Source organism: Acinonyx jubatus, chromosome A1 (genome assembly GCF_027475565.1).
Source record: "Acinonyx jubatus isolate Ajub_Pintada_27869175 chromosome A1, VMU_Ajub_asm_v1.0, whole genome shotgun sequence".
NCBI lineage: Eukaryota > Metazoa > Chordata > Mammalia > Carnivora > Felidae > Acinonyx > Acinonyx jubatus.
Window position 1 is genome coordinate 87,288,263 of NC_069380.1, and position 6,000 is coordinate 87,294,262.

The following is a 6,000-nucleotide window of genomic DNA, read 5'->3' on the forward strand; positions in this document are numbered from 1 at the left end:
CTGACAGCCCTGTACTGAGTGTGCATGACCTCAGGTGCTGTGATCACACACAGAGGGTAACTGAGTGGGGAGAAGGCAGGTCCAGAACTTGGCTCCAGCCATCATGTCACTGGTATGCATGCCTCACATCACTGTGCTGAACACCCTAAATAGATGCCGTTCTTACTAAAATGTTTAAAGTAAAATAAAACAACCAGCCTGTGTGGAGATTTTGGGGGTACAGGTGCAAAGTCCAAACATCAGGCCCACGAGAATCTGTCTCCAGTGCTCACTTTGATACCTAAAATGTCCCAAACCAATGGTGACATTGCCTACCCTCCAGGGACTCCAGGTAGATGGATACAGGTGGGTCAACAGAAAGGGCAGGGCCCTCACCTGCTAAGACTGAAGCAACCTGTGAGCCTCTGTCTGTTGAGCTGGGGTGACAGGAGGGAGCGGGCACCCCCATCCCATCCATCCTGGACATCCGTCTGCAGTGGACCAGATATGGACCAGATGTACCTCAGATTCTGCCTCAGCAGGTGGTCTCTACACTGTGAGACTGTGCTGGTCTCTACACTGGCCTCCTCAGATGGGAGGTGGCCCCGGGGAACCTGCCTGGACCCCTGTGTGTGGGAAAGCTTGGAATTAGAGACCCTTTATGGGGAGAGCCTGGGGACTTCCTGACATGTGTGGAGGCCCTGGCACCCCACCCAGGCCTGCCGGGGCCCAGAAGAAATCAGTGGGGACCTACTTGCCACGCACACAGTCATGCAAAACAATACATGCCTGTTGCTTCCATAAGGGCATTTCTGTGGTTTGCATGTCATGGTGGGTGACCCCGGCAAAGTCCACTGGGTGGTTCGAGCTCAGCTGCCCTTGGCAGCATACATCCCTCTGGCTCTCTCACTAGCCCTGCCCTCCCCAGAGAAGCTTCTAGATGCTGGGAGGGCAGGCTGATGGTGGAGGGCCTGGTGATGGGTCTGCTCTCTTTGCTCTACCAGAGCCCCTGGACCTCCAACAGTCTGAAATGATTCTCTGTAGCAGCCTCAGCAGCCCCCTGAGATACAACACAATGTCCCTAGTCAGCAGGGGCAGCCACCCTACTCCACAGCGATCCAGCCTAGGGCCCCTTGGCATGGTGGCCAAGATGTGGGCTGCAAGAGGCTGGAAAATGGCCTCTGAATGACCTGCTGCACACAGGTCAGGCCCTGTCTGTGTATCTCTCTCTCAGTCTGTTTCTGTCTCTTTCTCTGCATGTGGTCTCCCTGCTAGATGCCCTCAGAATCCAGCTTGTTGCATGGACACTACCCACACAGATGTCCCAAGGGAAGCAGGCACAGCTGTATGGCCTGCTTGATGGGAGCCTCAGGAGTACTATGGGCCACAGAGCCCACCTGGGGAGCTGTGGGGGACCCAGGAAGAGGCTGACTGTCCCAAAGCCCCATACCCACTCCAGGAGACAGCTGCCTGGCCAGTTCCTCCCCCCCACCCCGCCTACAGGTGGCCTCCACAATCTGCAGGGCACAGGCAGTTTCCTACCTCTCTTTCATCTGAAGGTGACACCCTCCAGCTCCACTGCACTTGCCCTGTCTGCTGACCAACACTGTTTACAGGACAAAGGATGAAAAACACAGCAATTCAGTCTGGTTGTAAAAAAATGAATATGTTTGGGTAAAGTAACACCTACTCGGGCTGAAATTTGGTAAAGCTATTTCTGAACAAGAAGTTTGGGCTGCAAATATGAGAAAACCCATCTCAGAGGGGCTATTACAGTAATGGCATTTGGTGGGGTTACCAAAGAAATAGTCAGAGCTGGGGCCAGAGCTGAATGATATCCCCTGAGCCAGGCATGTCCTGATCTTCTGTTTCCATTCCCAACATGAAGACTTTTAACCCTCATGCTGGCTGCCTCTTGGTTACAAAATAGCTACCAGAGCTCCAGGCTTGACACCTACATCCCACACTTGAAGGAAGGGTGGGGTGGGGGGGGAAGCTGATGGAGTCTCCAGCTGATTGAAAAAAATTTTTAATGTTTATTTATCAGAGAGAGAGGGAGAGAGATAGAGAGAGAGAGCAGGGGAGGGGCAGAGAGAGAGGGAGACACAGAAAGTGAAGTAAGCTCCAGGCTCTGAGCTGTCAACACAGAGCCTGATGTGGGGCTGGAACCCACGAGCCATGAAATCATGACCTGAGCTGAACTCAGATGCTTAACTCACTGAGTCACCCAGGCATCTCACTGATTTTTTTTTCTTTTTGCCTTGCAAGGTGCCAGTCACCCCCTGGAATAATCAGTGGCAAAGGAAAGGGACATTATTGCTGTGACTAGTTTAGACCAAAGGGATGTAGGAACCTCCTTTTCTCTGAGTCAAGGGCTCTCTGCCTGCTACATAAATGCAGAATTGGGTTCTTCTGGTGGGTAAAGAAGTGAGGAGCCAGTGAGTAGGAAGAGGGCAGTGTCTTCCATGAGAGTGTGGCTAGGTGGGGAAGGTGAACAACATGAGCAACGAAGCCAACAGTAGCCCATCATTTGTTTCCTGAATCCCACACTTTTCTTTGAAACAAAAGTGATCCAAGGAGTTCGTGCCCAGTCTCTCCCCACGAGAATCCTGCTGAGGCATCGATGGCCTCGCAGATCCTCTCCAGAGGGTAAGATGAGGCCAGGTGGATGCAGGCAGGGCCAGCTGCAAGGACAGTTTCTCTGGGAGCTCCCCAAAATGGGGATCAGCCCGCACTTGGGACTTCCAGCTAATCTGGATCAGAACCCTGTGTGCAGATGTGTCTGAGACTCAGCTGCACCTGTCAGCAGGCTGATATGTTTCTCCACCAGAATTGTGGAATCTTCTGTCACCATATACATTTGGGAAATGCCAGGAGCATCTCGGGGTTCAGCCCCAGCATGATGGACCTGGAGCAGCCAACAGCACATGCACTGTCCAGGACCTAGCAGCAGGAGCCGAGTGTGGATGTGAGTGTAAGTGGTTTTAAAATCATACCGTACAGTCCTGTAAATATACTTTCTCTTAGGATTTCCTCAATGACATTTTCTTTTCTCTGGCTTACGTTATTGTAAGAATTCAGCATATGATACTTACAACATGCATAATGCGTACTAATCAACTGTTGATGTGATTGGTGAGGCTTCTGCTCAACAGTAGCTATTAGTGGTTAGGTTTTGGGGAAGTCAGAAGTTACTTATCGATTTTTGACTGCATGGGGGGTCGGTGCCCTAACCCTTGCATTGTTTAAGAACCTATCAACATTGGTACATAACAGATCATTTTTGGAAGGAATAAAATTAAATGAGAAACAATATTTAGCAGAAAAGCCTCCAAACCCACCGAACCAGTGAGTCTGCAGGACATCTAAACCTCACTGTGATGTGGGGGGACACGCACCAGCAATTTGCTCGTGTCCATGTGGTTTCGTGTATGCACAGTCCTACTCCTGTTTATTCATTTACTAGTGGATGGGCACTGGGTGGTTTCCATGTTTGTGATGGTTGTAAATAAATGCCTTCAACAGTGGATAGTATGAGTTTAGAAAAAATGGATGTTTATTATTTTCTGAAAAAAGTAAACTATGCTTGTACAACACATAGAAATTAGAATGAAGGATAGAGAAGCAGTATTTCTTCAGAGTCCCACCACTCAGTTTTAACCCTCAGGGTATTTTGCTGTGTTTCTTCCCAAACTGTGTCATGTGTGTGTATGTAGGTATTTATATACATAAAATTGTGAAAATTGGGAAAGCGATGCAAATGTAATTTTGGTTCTTGTCTTTTATAATGAACATGAGTGTCTTAGTGTGGGTTTTCCAGGGAAGCATAACATTATTACAAGGGATTGGCTCACAAAGTTATGGAGGCTGGGAGCCCCCTGACCTGCGGCTGGCCTGCTGAGAACCTGGGAGCTGGTGATATGTGTGGTGTGCATGTATGTATGTGTGTGCGTGGTGTGTGTGTGTTTGTGTGTGTGTGTGTGGTATGATTCTGTATGTGTGTGTACCTGCATGTGTGTGGTGTGCATGTGTGTATGTGGTATGTATGTGTGTGTGTATACCTGTGTGTGTACTATAAGGAATTGGCTCACATAGTTATGGAGGCTGGGAACCCCCTGACCTACACCCAGACCCGTTGCAGACCTGGGAGCTGGTGGTTGGGGTCAGAGCCTGAGCCGGGAGGTCTGAGAGCACAAGCACAGCAGGTGCACATTCTGGTCCGGGGGCAGAGAAGACCAGGTCCCGCTCAGCAGCCAGGCAGAGAGGGGGTTACTCCCCTTTCTGCTGTATTCAGGCCTCAGTGCACTGGACAAGGCCCACCCTCACTGACAAGGGCAGGTTCTGGTGTGAACCTCACCCAGAATCACCTTACAGTCTCACCCAGAACGCTGTTTGGCACACAGAGAGATTGACTTCAGGACAAATCATTTCCACAGATAGCGATGTGGAAGGTATTCCATTGCTAATCTTCCTTCTCAAAGACAGGGATTTTGTTTGCAAACTTCAGACCCAGAACATTGACTGTTCTGCCAACATGAGATAATTATCTGTCCTCCCTGAAGCAGAATGCTGTTTCTCTGGAGCCCCGCCTAGCCATGTGCCTGTGCTGGACGCCATGTGCACAGTGAAGCTAGAGACCCCCAGAGGAGACCGCCAGGAGCCTCTCATGGATGCACAGGACCAGAGGCAGAGCAGTGTGGCACTGTGTCCAGAAGGGGCTGGTGGGGCCTGTCCAGAGAAACCTCCCAGCCTCCCTCCCCTCTGCTGTGGTGCAGGGGGCAGGGCTCTTGCAGAGCATGGGACGACGGCATGCAGCATGAGAGAGGGAAGCTAGTTCTGAAAGCCTCAGTCTCCTCCCTGTGCCTTCACAGTGGGAGAATGAACATTCACTCAGCGTTGTGCCCACTGGGAAGAAACATCACCATGGAGAGCCCCTTCCACTTCTGCACAGGGCACACACTGTCTGTTGTTCCTCTGTTTCTCAAGGGTGTCCAGGCCTCTGGAGAATCCCTCAGGACTGCACTGTGGGATCACCTTGCTAAGCTCAGAGTCCTCAGGCAGTGGCACCTGCCCTTCCACGCATGCTGTGCTGCCCTTGATACTTGAGCCCTGCATGCTGTCCACATCCAGGAAGTTTGAGAATTATGCTAAGACCAGGTTGGGGAGGGGAGCAGCACCACCATGCCATTTGGCCTGGGCCCTGGAGACACCCCCCTCCCCTGCCTCATCATTGGCATGTTCTGTGGGATGTTGGTGTAGGGGGAATTCTGGCTCAGGGTGACACATCCCAGGACAGTAGAGAGCAGGGTCTGGCTTAGGCTGGGGCCTCACCATGATTCCAGGCAATGCAAAACCTTGCCCAAGGGGCTGCATGAACCCCTCAAAATTCTCCCCATGGGGACAGGAGGCATTTATTTGTGCACCCCCTCTGCCCTCAGTGAGTGGTGAGCCCAAGATCAAGATGCCCACAGATCAGGTGTTTGTGAGAGCATGTTTCCTGGTTCACAGACAGCACCTGTTTGCCATGTCCTCACTTGGTGGAGGGGTGAGCGAGCTTTGTGGGGTCTTTTGTAAGGGCCCCACTCCCATCCATGGAGGATCCATCCTCCTGAACTAACCACCTCCCACAGGCCCCACCTCCTAACACCATCATCTTGGGTGCTGGGGTTCTAACACGAGCTTGGGGGGCACATGACCATTCAGACCATAGAGGTATTACATCTCCAGCCTCATTGCCAGCTGTCTCCTGAAGGGGTCTCCACCTTCCATAGACACTGCCTTTGGAAGTCCCAGATGACCCTGTCCTCTGTTCCCTGCAGTCATGTCTTTAAAGCCACAACCTTCCTCATAGCCTCTCTGTTGGCGGTCAAGCTGCTGCACTGGTATATATTTCAGGTACAGTGTAGGCCAGGTGATCATCTGAACACTGAGGGCTGTGCAGGTATGCTGCGATAAGGCATGCTTATCCCCATGCCTGTCTGATGGAGCCACTGTGTGTCATTTGCTCTGGGCCCTTCCAGG